Source organism: Pezoporus occidentalis, unplaced genomic scaffold, assembly GCF_034315485.1.
Source record: "Pezoporus occidentalis ecotype Australia unplaced genomic scaffold, CSIRO_AGI_Poc_V1 ctg130, whole genome shotgun sequence".
NCBI classification, from domain to species: domain Eukaryota; kingdom Metazoa; phylum Chordata; class Aves; order Psittaciformes; family Psittacidae; genus Pezoporus; species Pezoporus occidentalis.
This window is the reverse complement of record NW_026913104.1, coordinates 3,521,395-3,543,941: the sequence shown is the minus strand read 5'-3', so window position 1 is coordinate 3,543,941 and position 22,547 is coordinate 3,521,395. Positions and strand designations below refer to the sequence as shown.

The window sequence follows — 22,547 nt, the reverse complement described above, 5'->3', positions numbered from 1 at the left end:
GAAAAGGGCAATAGCGAATGGATTGCTAAGAGAACAAAAAATAGGAATGGAAACTAGTGATACATTGCCAGCAATATAACAAGGGGCTCAAATAAACATATACTCTCTCCTCCCTTCAGTCTTGTGGTTCAGGCATAGGCTGGAACTCAGGACATCTGTGTTTCATTTAAAAGACAGCTGAATAGGAGGATCTTTATCAGTGAAGGTATCTGGTGTTCCACACCCATACCTGACATCTTTTGTATCAAATACATTTATCCTCTCAATACCTACTTCCACTTAAGGATACTGGAATACTCACTAAGAAACAAGAAAGGCACAAAGTTTAACGCATCAACCGCTTCATGAGGACCGTTCTATGGCCAAGAGAGACTATTTCACTAGAAACCTAGAGTGTAAAACGCATGTGTGGCACTTCTATCCTGTTTCCTCTGCCACAAACACAGGCAAGGAATGAGATAAAACAACCCAAAACTACATACTACTTGCTGAAAGCATTGAAATGCTGACCCTTGGTCTATTAGATGGACTGTGTTTGGCACGTGACATCCAGAATGCAGGCATGTGAACATCTCAGAGGAAGAACTCCTTTAGACAATCTCTCCTGAGAGCCCATCTCGTGTCACCAAGTCCCTTTGTTAGGTTCTCAACCTCCTACAAAGCCCAACACTTTAATCATGCTGAATATCCCTGCCTGTTGGAAACAGGAGAGACAGATACAAATATAGTTTTGTTCCTTTTATAGCCTTGTGAGGTCCTTCGACAGCCTTGCTGATGGACTACAAGAGGATTTTGGCACACCGTTCTCTGAGTACTATGGATAAGCTGTTCCTAGCATGCATGGCTGAGCAGTATCAGGACACAGACTGATGAGCAATATAATAAACATCATGAGCCTTGCCTCACTCCTACTGCAAATGCGCTAGTAATCATGAGCTTCCATAGCTACTGCAGTCTCTAAACCTTTCTGATGCTATTAAGATGCTAATAATTGTGAGTCTTGTCCAGCTATCACAGCCACAGGCCTCCTCTCTCAGATACTGCAAATGTGCTAATAATTGTATGCCTCAATAGCTACTGCAGCGCAGAACTCTGCTTTCTCTGATGTTGTAAATACACTAATAACAATGATGCTCAATACTACTTTAGCCTGCTCAGCTGATCCTCAGCAGAACAATGCCTAGAGAAAGAGCATAGATCTCTGCAAAAGAGCACAGGCTTAGGGAAAAAGGATAGGTGCCTAGGAAAGAGCACAGACCTAAAGAAAGAGAGTTAAGTCCCTAGAAGAGCATGTAACCTAGGACAGAGCTCAGCAGGACCCAGCGTGCTGGAAGATGGAGCACAGCTCCCTGTTATGCTGCCTACAGCACTCACCTAGCAAAGAGGAAGCCTGGGCTCCCATCCCTGCTTCCAGGACTATGTATACATTCTGCATTAAACAGTCAGCAATTAAAATGCACAAACAGTCCTCCAAGCTGTGATCTCAATATAAATAGTCACTGACATAAAACAATTCACTAGTCAAATCATTAGTACAATCACTGGAGGAGGTAGGAAGGTGAATACCCGCCTTAAGACGTAGCCTCTGTCAATACTTAGTTATTCATGCAAACTGGAACAGCGTTGGAGGCTGGAGCTTGGCACACGTTCCTGCATGCTGGATGTGGTTCAAATTTCCTTAAGGTAGGGGGAGGTAATTGAACCGGGGTGTCCCACATCTGAGGTGACCACATGAACTCCTTGATGAAAGGAAGGTGCTCCTGAGACTGCTGCTGCTGCTGCTGCTGCCTACTACTCTTCCTTCACCTGGTCAAATCCAGCCTTTAAAGCTCTGCATTTTGCTATGTGAAAGCTCAAGAAAGACATATTCTGTTAAGCATGGGGGGAAAATGGTGTGGGGGTAGAAGACTCCCCTTTTTGGGGAAGGAAATGTAGATTTTTTCCCCCATAACTCCCTGATTCTGTCACTGATCTCCTTTACTCCCCCTGCCTAAAAATAGCCCATTATTCACACAGATTAATCCCACTGAAGCCAAGGGTAGTTATAAGATTTCTGAAACCTTGGTACACTTCTAATTTGGGTGCCAATAAATTCAGCAGATTAACAGGTGTCAACATATTCATGCACAGGGTTTAATAAATGTCAAAGGCACTTGGACCTGGAATTCAACAGTAGCAGAACAAAGCTGGTATGCTTATTGTAAGCATGAACACAAGTTATTCATCAGTTCACAAGCCATCTTATCATGCTATCTACACCCAGATGTGTTATTCACTATGTTACACCGTAGGCATATGTGTGTTCAATATTTAATCTGCAATAGCACTTGGGGACATCAATTAGATGTGCTATACTTTTAGAGCATACTTAAATAGAGAAGGAGAGAGGGATTAATCTTAATGCAAAGAGAGGTATTTCAAATCTCTAAAGGTGATTATAAGTGGATTGATTGGGTCAATTCACTGTTTTCTACAATGCTGCTGTAAGTCTTATGCATTGTCTGTTATGTGGCATCTGACCGTTTCTTCATGGTGGGAACTTTACCTGGTGTGTATAATACCTCCTTCTTCCACAGCGTTAACTTTTGCCCATAGGCAAGATTCTCACAAGTGCCACAAAATATGCAGTTACCTCATTCTTACTGTCTAATCATAATTTCAAGAGGATGAGGTAACCAATCTCAACACCAATAAACTTATTATCATTGTTCAGCCCAATTTTCCTCCTTTCTTTTCATTTATTCAATTAAACCTATTCACATCTATGGTCTAGCATTAATGCTATGCATTTATGGCACTTTGAATAATGATTCCCACAGTGGGAGGCAGTTCTGAACTCCATCTTGAATTCAAGCCTCCTGCTGGAAAGACACTAACTTGAGATGAGATGTCTGCAGGCAGCTCATGAAGAAGGGACATATACTATTAGCAGTGCAGAGGTTCCTGGTAACATCTGGCTACAAAAGGCACCTTCATGGCATAAGTCAGGCAGGCTAGAAGTCTCCCAGATGTGCTTTTTCTTTCTAAGCTTGAGCAAACTAGGTTGAGATACCTTAAAAATGCCCAAGCAATTCCCACAGCCTCTTGAAAATCCGGTGCTCTATTGATTTTTGCATTGCTGAGCATGCCACAAAGCCTCAGAACTGTGTGTTACCAGTGACTTTTGACAATGAGACTGTGATATTGCTTGGGGCTTGCAAAATACAGATAAGTGAGTGCCCTGCTTCCGACATTAAGGCATACTTCTTGATAACAAGTTTAAGATTCTTTTGGCTTTCTTTCATCCTGTTGCTATCACTTCTTGCCCCAGTTTCTCAGGGGGGCAGAACTCAAATGCATTCAGACGTACCCATGCCGTAATAAATAATAATAGGTTAAGTAGATAAAGGCTTTCCATCTTAGGGCAGAGAAAAGTATTAGTTAATTAATAATCAAGTTGGCATTAACTTATCTTTTGGCACCTACAATAAAACGTAAATCTAGAATGAGCAGTAGGGGGGAACAATGAAATTAGAAGCCAACAATAGTTTGGTAAATGGATGACAAAATCCAAATGTTCTGCCTCACTGCTGCTAAATTAAGCACAGTGTTATCAGTGCAAAGATTAAAAAAGGAGAGATTTTCCTCTGAACCTTAAGTCACACTTCTTAGCTGCACCGAACATGACAGCACTAGTGAAGACAAGAGAATTCACTCACCCTGAAAATGAGTGGAAATAGAAAAGGATCTGTTCAGTTCTTGATTTCCCCAAACAGGAGTTCTATAGAGTAGAAGAAGAAAGAAGGACATTAGTTTATTGTACGCAGCAAACAAAGAACTGATCCAGCACACCCCCTCCTAGGCACCATCCAGTCCACCTTCACCTTGCTTCGCCTTCAGCCGTTTCCCCCTGTGAGGCACTAGGCAGGGGATTGTAGCCAACCTGCCCTTTCTTTGATACTTCCAAGTAGCAAGTGCTGTACTGAGATCCTGCCTTTGGCTGAGTATTGTCCTGAGCATTGTTTTAGTGTGAAAAGGATGAGAAAGATTGTTTTCCCACCTTCCATCAGAGGCGCTCAGCTGCTGAACGAAGAGGAAAGATCCTCATAATAAGCTGCCTCTTCTCCAATTGATTTTGTTTAGCTTCCTTTTCAGTAAAACTCACTCGGAGAGAGGTCGCTTTCGTATACACATGCATAATACTCAACGTATGCACCAATTTTAGTATTAAGGGATGTGCATGATACCTCTACCTACAGCAGAACTCTATAATATATACACACTATATTTTTATAGTATTATTAATTACTATTAATTATTACTATTACAGCAGATCATAAACTCAAGTCAAAATAGACCCAAAGCCCAGCCAAGCCAAACCACCTCTGCTACAGACATTCTCTGAGACTGTGGACCCCAGTTCCTCATCCATTAAGGTAAGACAGAAAGCACTGCTCTAGCTTCTAGTGCTGTGGGGTGCCTGAGTACTATAGACCCGAAGTTTTCTAGGCCCTAAGATGGAGAGATATGCTTTGATGTTCTTGGGCTCAAAAGACAGATCTGCTCTAATGGTTTTTGGATTAAATAGGTAATCCTAGTCTTTACTATTGATCCATTCTTGGTAAAATCACTTAATCAACCTCTATCACCATCTATTTCTCAGTTAAACTTGATGATACAGTCCCCTCGGAAGAAAAATTGTGAAAACAATTAATGTTTTGTAAAAGGCTGTTAAAAAGAGAAATATCACATCTGTCACTTTCACCCCAAAGCCAGATGAGAACCAGCAAGGGAAATGATTATACCCATTAAGGGAAGTGATTATACACATTTCTTGCAAAGATACAATTCATAAACATTCAGTTAGTTCCATGTCAAACATTTTGCAACCACCTGTGGGTGTTTATTTGATCAAAGTAAGCATGCTCCTTCCTGCCCAAGCATAGGCAAATCACCTCCTGGTAAAGGAGACAGTAGGATGGATGTGCGCACTGCTCCTCCAGCAAGCTATTTTATTACCAAATGAACTGTGAATATGGGAAAGTAGAAAGACATCCTTAAACTATCTTTGCACCTGCCTTTAATTCAACATGTCCTAAACTCCATTTGCTTACAAGAGTCTCCCAGGAATCCTGCTCTCCTGAGTCTATAAACCCACTGTTGCCAGAAGGCATAAAGGCACCTGACCCAAGGCAGCTCCGACAGCTGTGTGACACCTGGGGAAATCATGGTATTCCACAAAGCCAGCTTCCTAGATGAAAATCAACGTCCTTCTAATCAGCAGGGCAACTTAGCCCACAGCTTCTAACCCAACTGAAAACTTACTACTTCTGTAGATCCATCTATTACCCTTTATATTCTCTTTCCTTCTGTTTCCCTTTTGCCACCAACATGATAAGAAATCCAGCAATTCAGTTCTAATCAAATGCACAAAACCCACCAAGGCCTGGTCTTAGCCACATCAAAGTCCATTCAGAGGCTACATTTCCCCCCAGCTTGTCCAGCCACAGTGGCTCACACATTCACAGTGAGGAGAGGTAAAATGTTTCTGGATCTCTAAAGCAAGGGATGATTTTTTCCCATTGACTCTTGCATTCATTAATTTCATTTCAAGAATGAAGTCAGCCTTTCTTGTTCTTTTTCTTGTTAATGTGGCTGGTTATTTGACGAGTGAAGCATTAGATTTGCGAGTTGTTCTGCAAGCCAAAACATGCTCCCTTTCATTCATAACACTGAGCTGCTCTGCGTTAAACAGCCGATTATCATGAATGAAGTGGGTGTAACTTCCTTGAAATCCTCCAAAGACCTGTCAAAGCAGAGCTACTGCAGCTCAGTTTTCTCCTTGAAGCGTACAGATCATTGGTTTAATTGTTCCACACTGATCTTGAAATATGCTTTCTTGGTTCAAAGCGTTAGGCGGTATCACTTTTTGGAGGAGGAAAAGGGAAGGGTGGAGAATGGTGCCTCAGGATAAGAAAGAGAAGTGGGTATATGTCTCAACCATCAAATTTAGATTTTCTTTTGGAATCTAAATTGAGCTTCATCCATTTAAAAGTGTGTCAGACAAAACCTCACAAATCAAAGCCCTGGCCTGTTTTGCATGGATAATCAAGAGCCTCTGGCTCTTTTTGTAAGTGGAAATGCTTAACCCTAAAGAGAAGAGGACTGATGTTACGGTTAAAGTGCTGGCCAGTGACTTAGAAAGTTTCAATTTGACTCCAGGTCTGCCATTCTCCATTCCATTTCAAACCTTTTGGTGCTGTTCCAGTGTTATCACCTTTAGGTAGGAACATGCTGATTGGTATTTATGAACTGCAGAGGCCTTTGAGCCTGAAGACTGAAAGACTGCACATACAGTAATAAATGTCTATGAACCTGTTTAATATAAAGATCTTTCCAAGGATGGCCATTATATTTAATAAAAAGACCTGCAGCGTCTCAGCTCTTTCTCTTATCACACACCAATGGATGGATTTGGCCAGTAACTAATTGTGATAGCAACTTTGGCACACCCACTAAATACTCTTCCCTGTGAGGGTGCTGAGGTGCTGGCACAGGGTGCCCAGAGAAGCTGTGGCTGCCCCATCCCTGGCAGTGCTCAAGGCCAGGTTGGATGGGGCTTGGAGCAAGCTGCTCTCGTGGAAGGTGTCCCTGCCTGTGGCAGGGGTTGGAACTGGATGAGCTTTAAGGTCCCTTCCAACCCAAACCAATCTGGGATTCTGTGAAATATCTGACCCATACCTGATTTCTTGCCTAACATTTTTAAAGCAAGCTAATGTTGACTACGGGAAGCTCAGTAAGGAAAACCATGAGCAATAACACACTTCACAAGGGTTAGTTTTGGGAAACACTAGGGGGAAAGCGGCACCAGTGAAAGCTATTCAAATCTTTGTATTTCAGCTCAGATTTTCTGCTAGGTTTCATTCTCTCACCCACAACTGAAACAACAACAAATCTTGATGGTAGCTACACGACAACAGTTTTTACACATCTCTTAGCAGCTATAACACTAACAAAGGCTGGCGCTTTTGGAAGAAAACCCTAAATATTTGTCCAGCATTGTGGGAACCTCAACCTTAGTAACACATTGCAGCCAGCTCCAGAGACAGTGCTGCTTCCAACCTGCTCCTGCTTCCTTTATCACCTCCCTGCAATGAGGCGATACCCACCTGGCAGCATTCACATGTGATTGGAGACTGTACTGTAATGCTGCCCCCTCTCCTTAGGGCTCCAGTGCTGCAAACTAAAGGTGCCCACAGCAGGGCAGGTACTCTACCAGCTCGCCTCTGTAGAAACCCACATCTCTTCCTTGCTTATCAGCAAATGGAAATCACAGGACCATATCCCGAGGGATTATTCTGCTCCCATTAAAGTGAGCAAGAATTTGCCACAGGTTTAAAAAGCAGCAAGAGCTGGCTGACACACAAGCAGGTCTGACAGGTTGCATTTTCCTTCTCATTACTATTACAGGCATGAAGATTCATTTCTATTTATCTTTAGCTGGCATTCGGTCCTGGACTTAGACTGCATCTGTGGTTGCATTGCTGTGAAATGTATCACTACTTATGACTCACGCTGCAAAGGACATATTTGTAAACTGACCCACCATTGACAAAATCCTCTCTTTCTTCATTTGTAGGAGGCGAGATGAGGCATAGGTTCCTCGTCTGATTCATTTCCTGAGGAAATTTTTACTCTCTGCATCTCTTTCAGTCCTTATTCAGTCAGAGAGGAGTGAAGTGATTAATACAAGATCCAGGCTTGACACCGAGTGCAAGGAGGATTCATTCAAATTCTTTTAAAATCAGCGCTTAATTAATTGCTCAGAAAAACAGCCCATTGCCAAAAATGTGTGGGGTTGTTTTCTGCCTTTTCTTTCCTTTTTTTTTTTAGTCTTTCCCACTTGAGAAAGCTTTTCCAGTTGAGAAACTAATTACAGGCAACGGCACACAGCAAAAGGCACGAAAAGACAAATCTGGCACCTTTTGAAACCAACCCCTTCGGAAGGAAGAATTAGCAACCTGGACAGAGCTCCAGGCAACTCCAGCTCTCCTGCGGCTGGGGCTCGAGCTAATTCACTTACAGCCAGCTTTGGTCCTTTCTCACAGCACTGCGGCAATCCTAGCAGAGCTGGATATCTAACGCCTCTGAGAAACACAGAACAATGATCAGACCATTAAAATTGCCAGAAAGAAAAAGATAACACAAAGAGAGCCCTGAGGAAGCTGCAGTAAGTTTTCTTGACAATTTTTATCTACTTGATTATTCATACCAAGGCAGTACTAACCAAGTCCAGATCAGGATGGGGTTGTGAACAATCCCTGGGGCTTGGAAGGCTGTGCAGAACTTGGCACTCGGGATCAGGCTCATTTCTCCGTCCTATTAGGGTGGACAATATTAGCCTACATGATGAGGGAGGGAAATGAGTGTGTCCTTTCCCTTCGTTTCTTCTCTCTCTCTCCCTCTCTCTTTCTCCACGTTCTTCTCCTCTTGTCTTTTTCCCTGCGAGCACTGAATGATGGGATTTTTGACATCAGAGGAAAGTCATCCCTTCTCCACTCCCCCAGCTCCTGTCCGCTTCCTCCTTAGACACGTCTGTTCGTTTGCATACTATATCCCCACTCAAAGAACGGGATCAGCTGATCCGACCACAGCTTCATTTAACTAAGCATCCTAAATCCTGCCCAAAGTAGACCAGACTGACTGGTTCATTCACCCTGGCAGCCTGCTTCCAACAAGCCTTTAAAGTACATTTTGTAACTGTTACATAGCTGGCACCGACTATAGCAAAGTCATTGTTTAGTCAAGGTAAAGTGACCTCTATTTACTTAGACAACTCAGCTGTCTGCAGGGAATAACTGGATTTGAGAGAAGTGAAAACTCGCTGGGAAAGTTTCACTTTGGCCGTGCTGATGGCTACTACAATAAGCTGAATGTTTGGTCAGTTCATGCCCTTTCTCCTGCAGTTTCTTCAGCCCTTTGATTTATTATCTGCAACTAGACAGCAAATGTCCCCATCCAATTTCAGCGAGTCTTTGGCAAGCCAAAAACAGATAAGAGATTTGTTCAAAGAAGGATGTTTTCTGATCCCAAATAAATACCCTGTTGATTATCGTAAGATGCCAGGCACCTGCTATAAGCTGTTTATTCACGTATTATAGAATAGCATTAATTCAATCAGGTCTTTTTCCATATGCAGCTTCTCATTTCCCCCTCACATAACTCCCGGCATCAGTGCAGGAGGGCAAGTTAATTCCAGCTGCACTTGAGGGGACGGTGACCAGGACTGAGTGCAGGGTCAGGATAACGGCTGGTGTGAGCCGAGCACCACCCCAGGAACCGCGTATGCAGTGACTCAGGCATGACTCTGAGTCACGGCGCTTCTCCTGCTTCCTCCTTTCTGCGGGGGGGCGGAGGTAGGAATTTCCTGCTGGCCCGTCCTTGTAAATCACAACGTCCTGTTGCAGCGATGCTGGGAGGGTCAGTGAGTGGGAGAACTGGAGCCAGTGGCCGGTCCACCTGCTCTGGAGAAGAAGGGATGGGGCATACTGCCCCACTTAAACACGTACACATCATGTATCACAGCAGGAACCGGGGTCACCTTGCTCTTCATCTTGCAGAACAGCCCTAATGCCTTCAGATACCTAACAGCTTTATACTATCCATCCAGCAATCCAAGAACCCAGTTAACCTCTTACAAACGAATGACACTGATATAACCCAGGTAATTTCTCTGCCTTTCTTCAAGTCAGCACAAAAAGCGAGAGGAGAATCAAGTCCTGAATGTCTACATAGCATCCCCTAAACCTATGAATTTGAAGGTGAAACCAAAGATGTTTGCTAGAGGTTCTGGGGCAAATAGAACCATTAAACACCACCCTGTGAAAGTCTTCCCAGTTGTCCTTCAAAACAGCTGAACTAATTACAATTGCAGCTGGAAGAATTTCACTACCACCAAAGAACTCAAGCCCATGGATGAGCTGTGCCATGATAACCCTGAGAAAAGCCAATGCATAACTGTGAGAAAATGGGCCATGCATAATTAGGAAGGGAAGAAACTACATTAGCCTTGTGAAGACTGATCCAGAATAGATCTAACCTATCTACTGGTGAAAACCAGTGTTTGGAGTAAGAAACTGAATGATGGTAGAGAGAGATGCTGTCAGAGATGGTACTACACAGAATTTCTGCTCATAATCCAGAGATGGTGAGGCAGGAACAAGTCTACCTTACACCAGATGCATGTGCAGGAGAGAAAATGAGCTCAGTACCCCATGTCAGTTGTTCTTTCAGGCTCTACACAAAGAACTGGACTGACAGCCAGCACTGATTTACTCCACAGGCTCACCTGCTGCACACCCATATTGTACAGTGTTTAATCAATTTATGTGGAGTAACTGTGAAGTACCACACAGTGACAAATAATATTACACAATAACGTTAATAGCACCTACCACAACAGGATTATGTCCTTTCAATTGTTCTGGTGTAGTTATATGACCCACCACCAAGTGTGGGCAGAGTGGGTGGGACTTTTCAACCTCTCTGTATATATTTTCAGTCATGCACCTTTACACTAGTTTAATTTCATCCTTTCTAGAGCTAACTTTGCTTTACCTATCGCCAGGAAAAGTATCACAGTGTTCAGCCAATGGAGACACAAATGCACATGCATGTAGGGAGATCACCACTTCAGACCAGGACTGTTAAAAGCACTTTATGACACAGCATCAGAGTCAAACCTGAATGGATTCTGGCACATTCTTTTAAAAGACTATGTTTTCTTGAGGGAGATCAAATGGCTCCAATCTGAATTTCACATCTGGGAGATGACAGCTCTTGGAGCATCTTTTGGAGCATATCGTATCTGGGTATCAAAGACTTCTACAACGAATTTTCATGAGAGCTCTTCTGTCTACAGATAGATGTATAACCAAACGCAGTGACAAGGAAACGAAAGCTAAGTAGACCTGACCAAAAATAAGACACTCATTTTTAACAGCCAAAGGCAATTAACCCCTGGAAGCGCTTCTGAAGGACAGTGGGTGGTTTGCAATCACTCAGCGTTTTAAACTCAAGGATAGATATTTTTTATCCAGACAGATGCAGTTCAGACAGGGAAACCTTATGGCCAGCACGGCACGGAAGGTCAGAGCAGACCCTGATGAGAATCCTGGCTGACTCCGTAACCTCCCCAGCCGTTTACCTACTGACTCCCCAGTGCTGTTCTTGCAGCACATAGCCTTGTTGTTCAGCCAGTCTGTTTCCCCACGGATGACCAGACCTGACCCTGCTTAGATTACAAAAGCTAAAGGGTTCAGAAGTGAGGAAAACAGGAAATCCAAACAGTGAAAATCTCAGCAATAACGTTTCCCAACAAAGACCTTCAGATCTCACTCTCAGCCAACAGCTGTCTTCATGACGTCCGAAAAGGACGATGTTTAGCATGGTGTACACTGTCTTTCTGCCATTTATTTCCACCCTGTTTATTTTCCTATACTGTGACATTTTCCTCCTTGTTAAAGTCTTGGTCGTAAATGAGGGTGCTAATCCAGATCTAAAATAACATACATGAGCACACCTACTCCATACGCTTCAATTACGTTGGGCTCACAGGATAGAATTCTCCCTGCAGAAAACCAAACTAATACCTGTGCACCACTTAAATTCCCCTTTGGGTCACAAAACAGGATTGAATGCTGCAGAGCCTTTTAATTTCAAGCAAACTGAAATGAGATGACCTGTAGCTCAATTTATTGCACCACAAAGTCTGGGGCTGCGAAGCAACTCAAGCCATTACCCTGTGGGAGAGCGTGAGCCAAAGCTGAAGAGTGAGGAAAGCTTAATTTTGAAGGAAAATGTCATGTTTGCTTGCTTTACTGTTTGTGCACTTGAAAACTTACGCAGATTTCCTGACTTAACCTCATATACATGCAAACCACAAGTATGGCTGTGATATATCCCTGTGAGGCCCAATTTGTGGGTGGCATAAACTGGTGTAGCTCCTAAGCCACTGGGCCATAAGTGAAGACCTTTCATAGGTCTTTACAAAGCCCATTAGAGGAACTTAAGGAGGTTGAAGAGGTATTTGAAGGTGTGGTTGTTTTGCACTCAAATTTCAAATTTCAGCCAATTTTAGGTGAAATTTCACTTTTCTCGGCGGCAGTGCAGGCAGGGCAGGTTTTTGCCATTGCACTGCCATCTAGTGATGCGACTTGGCAAGGAGAATAGCCAGCAAAAGATGGCTGACCACCAGCAAGTGCCTGAGTCAAGTTCTGAGAGGATGGTCCAGAGCTAAATTAAACTCAATTAAACAAAAATAATTGCACAAGGAACACCCAGTGGTGGCCCTCAACCATCTATGGCAAAGAGAAGCATTATGCTACATAAGATAACAAAACGCTTACAATAGAAGGGGTTGTGAAGAAGCTCATCCGTTATCTGGCTGTTATCCATGGTAGGGGACAATCAGAACGTGCAAGTTTGCAACTACAAGTCTCAAAGTCCATCTGCTCAGTGACAGAAGCTGCTACTGCTCTACCATTTATAACTGCCAGGCTTACATGCAAGCAAAGCCTGCACAGACACAAGAACAACACCTGCAAGAGCTTCAATGCCTTTGGCTATGTTTCTTCCAGCTTTAGTGGATGTGCTCCTCAGTATAACTCCCTACTGCATTCAGTATCAGATCATCTGGGCCAAATTTACTCTCTCTGTAACTGATTTCAGTGGTTTCCATTTTGACAGCCTCTATCCACAGCCATTGCTATGGTCAATCACCACCCAAAAAGGATTCACTAAGCAAGAACATCATATCACTTGCAGAAAATCCCCCATATAACCCCCATGCTCAAGGACTGGACACAGCAAAATTAAGGCTTAAACATATGAACCTAAAATGAACTGACCTTTACCAGTTGAAATCCCAGTCCTAATGTTTTACTCATCTTGAGGATATTTGTCCTCAGTGGTATGTGTGTCAGAGGGCGTGAAAGTGAGAGTGTCTTGAGGTTAACAATTGTTCATACTCGTAGTGAATGAATCATATGATAACACCACAGCAACATCCTGTATAATTGTTGGGAGCCTCTATTTCTGGCAGTGTGTCCCTAGTCTGCCTCATGAGCAAATGTTATTTGTGCTTTACTATATAAAACCAAAACCAAACAAAATTATACAATAGGACACTATTCTGCAGGCACTAGCCAAAATCACAAGTGGGCCTTCAGTTACCCACCTCAGTGATGAATTGTGTGATGAAGTTAATAAGGCTGAGATGGATATCTCTGTTCTTCATCTGATTACTACATGAGCAACTCTCCACATGTGAGGAACAATATTTGTGTTTCCTTAGCCACAATTGAACTCTGTGGGACTATCACATACGTAAAGATCTGGGACACTGCTTGTGAGGCAGTGGGTGCTAAGGGAACAAGCATTGTATAGCAGGTCAGAAGATTTATGTTTTCCTTCTGGATGACTACAAGCAAGTCGCTCCCCCCTTTTCTCCCTTTTGTCTCTTCAGACCTACAGCCTGCAGGCTTCACTGCTCTGCGAGCAACAGATATGTGCCAAGAATACACCAAACACCCAACCTAAACACAGCCCTACCTGTGGAAAACAAAACACAACTCAGCAGGCAATACCAGGGCATCCCAGCAAGTCCTGAGATGCAATCAAAATACCAAGTACTTATGCCACCCATAGCCCAAAAAGGCACCACTCCAGCTTGTATCCCCTGTGTTGGCTTTTCAAACACCTCACTACATCCTAAACACCAGGGGCTGCGCAGATAACATACGTGGCTCCTTTGGGGCACATATATGGCTGGTGTCATGCATTCCTCTGTTGGGAAACGTTTGCTGTAGGCACTCTTGTAATACGCACACTTAGGGCAGAGGCCAGCTCTTGTTTGTGTTCCTAAGGCGATGGCAGGATTTTGGCTGTGGTTTGAGACTCCGGTTCCGAAGCGCTAACGCAACACAACGCACTGACAGCCATCATTAATGCTTTATCCGCAATCACCGAAGCTTCACTGGGGGAAAAATCAGGCTAATGGTGCAGCAACATTTTTACATGGAATAAAGCTTACTGTCAGTGTTTTAACCACACCTCACAGCAGAAATTTACAGGATATTCCCGCTAATAAGAATGAGACTTTTAAAACAATCTAGGGGATTTGCCACACGTCTTCCATTAAAACTAAAATACCCTTGACTGCTTTATGCTCTCCTGAGGTTCCTTTTAAGAAATTCTATTTAAAATGATCATAGAAGTGGGCCAGTATTAGAGTGGATCTGAAACCCTTTTCATTGCAGTGGAAGCAGATGGGAATCTGTCCATGTGCAGCACCTGAAAGGCACTGCTCTGTGTTCTGAAGAGACTTTATACTGTTTGCGTCCAAGGAAAAAACAAACAAGCAAACTAAAATCAAACAAACAAGCAAATGAGAGCAGCAGAAAGGCTTCATGAGGTCATGTTTACTATTCTGGCTTCAAATCTTGGGATCATTTGCTGACATTTCGCTGCTTTCAAATCCCAAGCCTTCGTGTGAACCTCGGTCTAACACAACGCCACGTTCAGGCACCACCTCCCTGGGCCAAGGGTTTCAACCAGCCCCTCGCTGCAAGACCATTCCTTGCTATAAAGTAAGGAAAAATCCCTTCAAACACAGAAAATATCTCCACTGCTGCCTCCTCATTTCCTGGCTGCAGCTGAGACCGGAAATAGCTACATTTCCTGAGCAAGGCCGTTCTCCAGGGAATGTCAGTCCGTCTGCAGCGAGCAACGACTGGATACTAGGGCTGGACTACGGCGTCTCGGAGGACTTTAGATCTGAGCTGGAACACCAGCATTAATACTTAGCTAGGGACACCTAGGAAGATAAAGAGGTGGAAGGGAGGGAAAGAGGGAGCTATAAGGGGTGAAACAAGATGGGAATATAAAAATGTCCTTAAGGAAAAAAGGCATGTAAAAAGAAAGAGAGACAGAGGAGAGCGTTATCAACAGCTGGAATCTGTGCTCAGTGAAATCAGATGTAATTCCACAGCCCCCTGCATTTTAAAAGAGGGTCTCCGCAGCCTGTGTCCTGTATATAGGGTACCTATTTGGTCCTGATTACTCTGAAGTGGGTGTTTTCCTGCAAAGCACAGTCACGTTCAACAAGCAAAGCAATTTATTAAGGCAACGTAAAGGCTTGGTTTTAGTAGAGTGGGAAGAGATTTAATACCCCAGAGGGAGGTGGGGGGAAAGATGGATGAACGCAGATTACTTCTGAGAAACTCTGCAAATAGGTGGAGCAATTCACAATCCAATAAACCCCTGAGGGAGAGCCGTATCCTTCCTTCCCGCATTGGAAATCCATTGTTCCTTGGTGCTTTGTGGCCAGGCAAGTCTAATTATCCAGAGAAGTGTAAAGTCCAAAAGAGTCCATATACCTTTCAGGTAGTCATCTTAGATTGCTCTTGTCAATGGAGAAGCTAAACAGGATTTCAGGGTTTTTACCACATTGTCTTTGCAGTGTCTAAGGGAAAAGAGTGCTCCTGGTTACAGAAGCTGAGAGGCAGCTTGAGTCCCGTTCATCTTTAAGCTGTACCCATCTAAAACCTGGGTTTCAGTTCTCATTTTCTACGTACTTTACACCACAAAGAAAGAGAAACAGACACCTGTAGGGGCAAATCAACCAGCCCTCAAGCATTTCCAGTAGGGAAATGACAGACACTACCAGTTATTCCCTTGAGTAGTAGCTTGGTCTAGAGACAGCTAGATTTTAGATGACTGAATTTAATCGAGAGAAATCACAGAGGGGCAATTTAAGGAATAATAATGATAATAATAACAACAAATAGACTCACACACACATATATAAGGGCCTAACTCCCACTGTAATTAAATAGTAACCTCAAAAAAAGGCTGTCAGTGACCCAAGACCACTAAATAGGTTTGTAGCTGCAAACAGTGAACACCTGAGGGCCGGTCCCTGAAGAAGCAGGCTTGGACTTGACCTCAGCATCATCCTACAAAGAGGACATCAGTTGATAAAACTGTGCTGTGTTTCATTGTTGGAAGTATCAGCAAGACCAGTACTTAACCCAGTGAATCTGCTGAGCCTTCACAATTTCTACCCACAAAACATCTTTGCTTTGGTAATTATCAATCACCCTTATGCAGAAAGGTTCCTCCAATTTTTTTAACTACTCAATCCTTTGAGAGACAGATGAATTTTAATGATTTAGATTATTAACCTAAAGGTTGATCCAGACTGGGAGGAACAGAATAATTTGTTTAATCATTATTATTATTTATAATTATTTAACATAAGGGAGAAAAATATCACCTTAAATGTCATCGTGATGCTTTTTAATTGCCTCAGATGAAATTCAGAATAATCATTACTCTGTAAATGTATACAGATCTAATTTTAAATACCCTAAGATGCTGGATATTTATCTGGAAAATGCAAAGAATGCATATTCATGACTGGATAGGGAGTCAGAAAGACAGAAAAGAATTGATCAATCATTTATTGGAAATTAATTCTTTTCCCAACTCACAACTGGGCTGTAATTTAACATGAAGCAGAAAAATAAGCTGAGCCAGGTAATTTTTCTTAGTCATTCATTCAAGGACTTTAGTGCATGTCCTTTATGAGGAGGCATGTTTTATTGATGCATGAGAACATACTTTTGTGTGCCTATAATTTGTAATACCTGTGTTGCGGAATTGGTACCTCCCAGTCCACCCTATTCATTCCTGCAGGGAGCAAGAGTCTGGGATCAGTTTATAGCCTTGGTTCTCCTACAGAGAGGCAGTCTCCAAGGGCACACTGTGGTACCCAGCACCATCGTAAAGATGCACTCCCTGACAGCATCTCTCCACTTGAAAGAATAGCCTTCTTACTGACAGGAAACCTTCTACATTAAATAACAACTAAACAAAAGGAAGAGATAGCAAGTTCCCCTGGAAATTAGTAAAGGATCCAACGGGTCCAGTGCAAGGTGAGAGGGTAATGGGCTTCACTACAGAAAAGCCCCTGGTTTTGCAGGAGTTCCTGTAGGTACCCTACGCTTTGCCCTTTTCTGCCTCATTCACACTTCATTTTCCAAAGCCCTTTTGTTTTCTAAGCCGAGTTAGATCAAGGCCTCCCCATTTCCCATCACATACATGTCTCCATGCCCCTGCTGCTGCTATCAGAGCTGGGGCACAGGCACTCCGAGTGCCTCGTCTCGGGGAAACATTTGCATTTTCATTGGCACAGGTACAGCATTCAGAATTCTTTCAGGCCAGGCCAATTAAAACAAGCCGAAAACTGCTGAGTGAAGCAGTTTCAGCACGGATCTGCTTACATTCCCCCTCTGAGAAAAGCAGGGGGCCCACTTTCTGTAACTCTCTCCCTCTCTGCACAGCGTGGGCTTTGCTTCCCCCCCAACCCCCCCTTTTTCTTTTCTTTTTAAGGTGGAATAACTTGTGCCCTTTACACAGGGGCTCTAAGAGATGGATGGCAGGACTTGGGAATGCGCCTTCATTTTAAAACCAGTGCCCAGTCTGTAATACCAATGTGAAGCATGGGAAAAAAGAAGGAAAAACACCGAGCCCAAAGCTGGTAACCCTCCACAGCTTAACACACTTTCCCTCCTTCACAACCCTTGCATGGTATTTGCTTAAAAAGGAATAGAGCCACATAATTAGCAATCGCTTGAAGCCTAAGGCTTTTCTACCACCACAGAGACTATTCAATGCGTACTGGCTCTACTAACACAGTCTTATTACTCTTGGGTTTCTTTTTGGACAGCCTCTTTCAAAGCTCGGATGTGTTTTAAATGCATACTGACAGGTTAAAAGATACCATTTTTATACCCCTGAGAAAAAAAAATCCCCTCATCCTACTCGTGCTGTTTTAGTTTGGATTGGTGATCCTCAAGGTGTGAGGTTCTGGGAGCAATGAACCATCTCAGAGAGACCCAGGGAAGGAAGGACATGTGCTTCCAAAGTTGGGTTTCTGCTTACACCCGTTCTCCGGGAAGGCTGGCTAATGGCAGCAGCCTCACTAGACACAGTGGCCACTCTTCCAAACATCTGCATGCCAGGACTCAAGGTTAAACAGCTGCCACAGAGAAAACACCTGCAAATGCCTTTGCATCAATCTGGGAGGGAGGAAAAAAAAAACCCCAAACAGGGTAATCCAGCAGAACAATCCACAGCACATGGATTTGCATTTGTTTTCATCTCTGAGAATGAGGCTGTGTCAGTCTTACACTGGGGCTGAATTGATGTGAAACATGTATTGCATGTAAAATTCAGATCCATTTAGAGCTGATCTGGATTTCAAACAACCGCAGGACCCAGAGGAATCTGAATCCAAATTTCTTTCTACCCACTTCCACTTAAAATGATCTCACCTTGACAAAGCAGCACTGAGTTTATACAGCACACAATACAGTTCCCATCAGTGCCTGTACACCCAGGAGTTGCTACAGTACTACTAGAAGCTAAGTCATAATGCAAATTGACACATAACCTGCTCACCTAATCATCACCGCATTACTAATATGTTCATAGGAGAAGCAGAGTAGAAACAAAACAGGTGACATCTGGAGTAAACAGTGAAAGGTTTGAGACAACAGAAATACCAGATTTCTTAGATCATCCCTCAGAGAAGACAAATCTCTTCTGTTCTTTTCTGTTTGCCTTCAGAGCCCTGTTCTAGGAACAAGCTGGCCCAAGGGACTAAGAAACTGGGACACCCTGACTATTCTGGATCAAAATCCTTTTCTATTTCAAAGGCTGCCAGGATGCCCTCTTCAGTGACCTCAACTCATCACCTGCTACACAGGTGACTACAAAGGCCATTTATTGATTTAATTAGGGCAGACAAAGAAAAGACATAATCAATCCCTGAAGTCCCTGGAACATGCCATGAGCATCCTGTGATCCCTGCTCTGCCTCTCTGGAGAACGTGGGATTATTGATCTTTCAAAGCGTGAGCAGATCCCCAACTTTCATAATAATGGATAACAATATCTGACGTTCACATGGCAACTTTTATGTTGGAGGGTCCCAAAGCACTTGAAAAGACCCACAGCCACACACATCTCCCTCCTGTCCTGCTCTACAGCTCCACCTTCACAATGCTCTCTCTTCTTGAATAACCTGCAGGTCGAAACAACTCCATCCCTTTGTCCCAAAGCAGTAATGGTTTGTATCTTTTAGAGCTCTCTCTTACTTCCTTTCCCTCACCAAAGAACCTCATTTAGTCTCCATTTTGATCCATTTCTCCACAGAAAAAGCAAACAGTAACAAGCAAATGTGTATTAAAATGTCCCCCGTGCAGAGAACTCCTCTCAAGGCGTAAGGAAGGACTGGACTGAATAAGTGGTCCTCAGTGGAAATCCAGGTAGCGCAAAAAGGAATATAAAGGAAACATTTGCAACCAAGCTATTTTGGAGGGTCAAGGTTACCACCCAGCTGGGACACTTGGCTTTCTCGAGACATTTCCTAAGGGCATAACCCATGCTGGCATTCCACCAGTTGTGCCCTACTGCTTATCCTTTCTTCCTGGCCCACAGTGGAACAGAAACAACCAAAAAAAGAGGGGATCAGGAAACACTCACTTGGTCATGTCCTGAGCAATTCCCAAGATGCGAATGAGCCCAGGCTTCCTGCTGTCCCCTCAAATATGTTATTTTCCACTCCCACCTTTCTTCCTCCCACTTATCTCCCTCCCCCCCTTGCCTTCTGAGGCTGACTGAGTCAACTAGTGCAGATTAGATGCCAAGCAATGCAGTCTCTGTACAAAGATTCAACTCCCACAGACAGACTAGAGAGATAAAAACAGTCTGGTCAAACACTGTCCAGAGACAGCACAGGGAGAGCTGGGCTCCCAGCGGCTCTGGCTGGGTGATGTCTTGAACTGGTGACACTCCAGCAACTGAACTGCTAGCACTAGAGGCATAAGCATGCCTTTTTCTGCTGCCTATGCTTCAATACAAATGAAATGGGTGACATTTTCCGAAGTACCCACTCTCTGGAGACAAGATCGACTGATGGAAACCCTTATTCAGACATCAAAGACCTGCTGCACAGAGGTGTAATGCAACAGTCTTCCTTTTCACTCCAACCACTTCACTGGGGCCAGGCGCTCCCAGGCAGGTAATGACAAACACTATGCCAGGTACAGGAATGCTCGCATTCCCTGGCTGTTGATATAGTTGTATGCAAACACACCTTTACGCAGGGGTAGATACACAAATCCATTTCCCCTGCATTGAAGGGTATTCATTTCTACAATGCAAAATGAAGCCAATTTAACAATGAACATGCACAGTGCACAAAGCCATGGTTAGTGTTAGTGTATCTATCTGAACCCACGCAGAGAATCTGTGCAAGTTTGGAAGGTAATGTCCCACAGGAAACGTGGACAGAGCCTACCTCTGCGAAACCTGCTGTAACACCACATACTGTGGGTAGGCAGACCTGCCAATCTGCAGTCGTGCCGTTCAGTCTACCCTTGCAATGCTCTCCTAGCATTTCAAACAGTGCTGTTTCTCCCTTGAATGATACACACAACATCGTGGCATTTGTCAGGGTAAACAGCTCAGTGGCAAAGTGCCTGTCCCATCTGTGAACCTCTAAATGACCCTGAATGCAGAGGTACAGAAAAGCTTTCCACGTTCATTTGGTCTCTCTCTGGTTACATGATAAGAAATGAAGTTGACACAGCAATATAAACATTATTACTGACAACGTTAAGATAGACAGTGGGTACAGGTCAGGCCACGGTATCCAGGGGATACTCTATAACAGTAGCTGTCATATTTATCTCTGGTGTCTTCAGAGCCAGTTTTAGTAGTCAGAGACAGAGCACACAAAAGGACTATTCAGTGCAATCCATGGTCTGAAATAAAACAGATGCGTTGTGGAAGTTTGCAAACTCCCCAGCACAGAAGGTTGGCAGATCTCCGCTCCGTAACGAGGGCCCATCTTCTTGGCAGCATCAGGAGCCCTTCCGTAGCCCTGGTGCCAGTGGTACTGCTCATGCTGTTTAGACGAAGGACAGTCTGGAGGACAAAGCACTTAGCTTGGCAGTTAACAGGGATGCAGAACTAAACCTCAGCTCAGAGGCCACCCGAGCTTTTAAACACTTCCACCAATTTTGGCTGGTAAGGTTTCTTCTAATTTTTCCTCTATTCTGGCAAATTGCCGAGCAAAATTGGAAAGCTTATTGCAGCAAAACCAAAAATCTGGTAGTTTTACTCTATGTAAAATACCTGAGATGTCAGGGTGCAAAGAATGTATATAGGGGTGAGCTTTCAGAGACTGCAGCGTGGCACAAAGCAATTGTATAATCCAGTAAAAGAGGATGCAGTAAATCAGGTATAAGAACAAGGGCAGTTTCCTATCTGGAAATCATAAGGGAAGATTCAAATGCTTTAATTGGGAAATAAAAACCATCCCAGTTCAAAACAGATTTCGTACCCATTTTAAGACCAACCCAAAATGCTTTTGTTTGTAGCTGGTATTTCAGGAATGAGCACAACCAAAGGCACCTGGTCTGGTTTTTACGGACTGAAACGTTTTTGGAAAGAAATCAGATATGATTTGGACAAAAACAATGGAGGCCCAGACACAGAGGCTGCCCTGGGAGAGTATACCAGCTGTCTGCTCAGTTTCAAACCTCTAATCATATTCTTGGAGAGAAAGCAAGGGGACCTGTTAGGGGTTGCTGAGCTCTGTGCTGGGGCCAGGTCCAGACGGTGGAGCCAGCGAGCATGAGTCCTCCCATTGCAGCTCCATCGCCTTGGACTTGAAATTCTGGCACCAGGACAACAGCAAATGAGACCGAGTCTCTGAACAGACACCAAGGGCTGGGAACGAGGCGGAGGGATGGAAAACAGCAGCACGGGCAAAGATGAAATACTGGAACTCAGGAGAACAGCGGGAGGAAACTTGGCAGTGCCCAGATAGGCAAAGCACCTGCTGGCATGGGATGGAGAGGACTGCATTTAGGAGGCAATAGGTCCCACCGTGAGCCAGCATCAATCAGCCCTGCTTCTCACTGGCAGCCTGGCTGTGCTCAGACACAACAGTTTCACGGCCCTGCTCCAGCACTGATGGCTTGATCCCACAAGCAGAGGCAGTGCACCGCCTGTATTAATGCGATGGGCAGAGGAATCCGGGCTAGTGGTGGTAATGAGAGTGCTGCCTCAAAGGGAAATACATCCTTGGAAAGAAACATAAAACTACTGCCATGCACTTTCCTTCAACTCTAAACCCTCACCAGTGCTTGCAAACTACCCAGCAGCATTCAACAGCCAGCGCACTGCAATCCCTCTCCCCTACAAATCAATTCTGAGAACCCGCTATTCTCCTTTTCAATGTACTTGGGCTTTGTGTTGTCTCACTGTGATGAGCGGACACCACATCTTGGCTTGCATTCATGCCAACCAAGTGCAGGCAATTCATTGAGATGCCTGGTTAATGGCACAGTCTTCTTGGGCTCCACAGAAGATGAGCAGCATCTCCAAAGGTGACGCAGTCCATCCCATGGACTCTGAGAGCTTTTTGCAACT

At 43.9% G+C, this 22,547-nt stretch overlaps 1 long non-coding RNA gene across 2 annotated transcripts in view; it reads right to left on the bottom strand.

The window, feature by feature from the left end:
* Nucleotides 1-22,547, bottom strand: part of LOC134158662 (uncharacterized) — a 76,031-nt gene that overhangs the window by 39,598 nt on the left and 13,886 nt on the right. Inside the window, exons 1-2 of one of the 2 annotated variants that reach the window (XR_009962845.1) lie at nt 8,267-8,715; nt 3,699-3,760 (exon numbers count right to left, since the gene is read on the bottom strand). This is a non-coding gene — a long non-coding RNA (uncharacterized LOC134158662). Of the gene's footprint in view, nt 1-3,698; nt 3,761-8,266; nt 8,716-22,547 lie in introns of those variants that run through there. The other variant, XR_009962844.1, reaches the window with a different exon arrangement.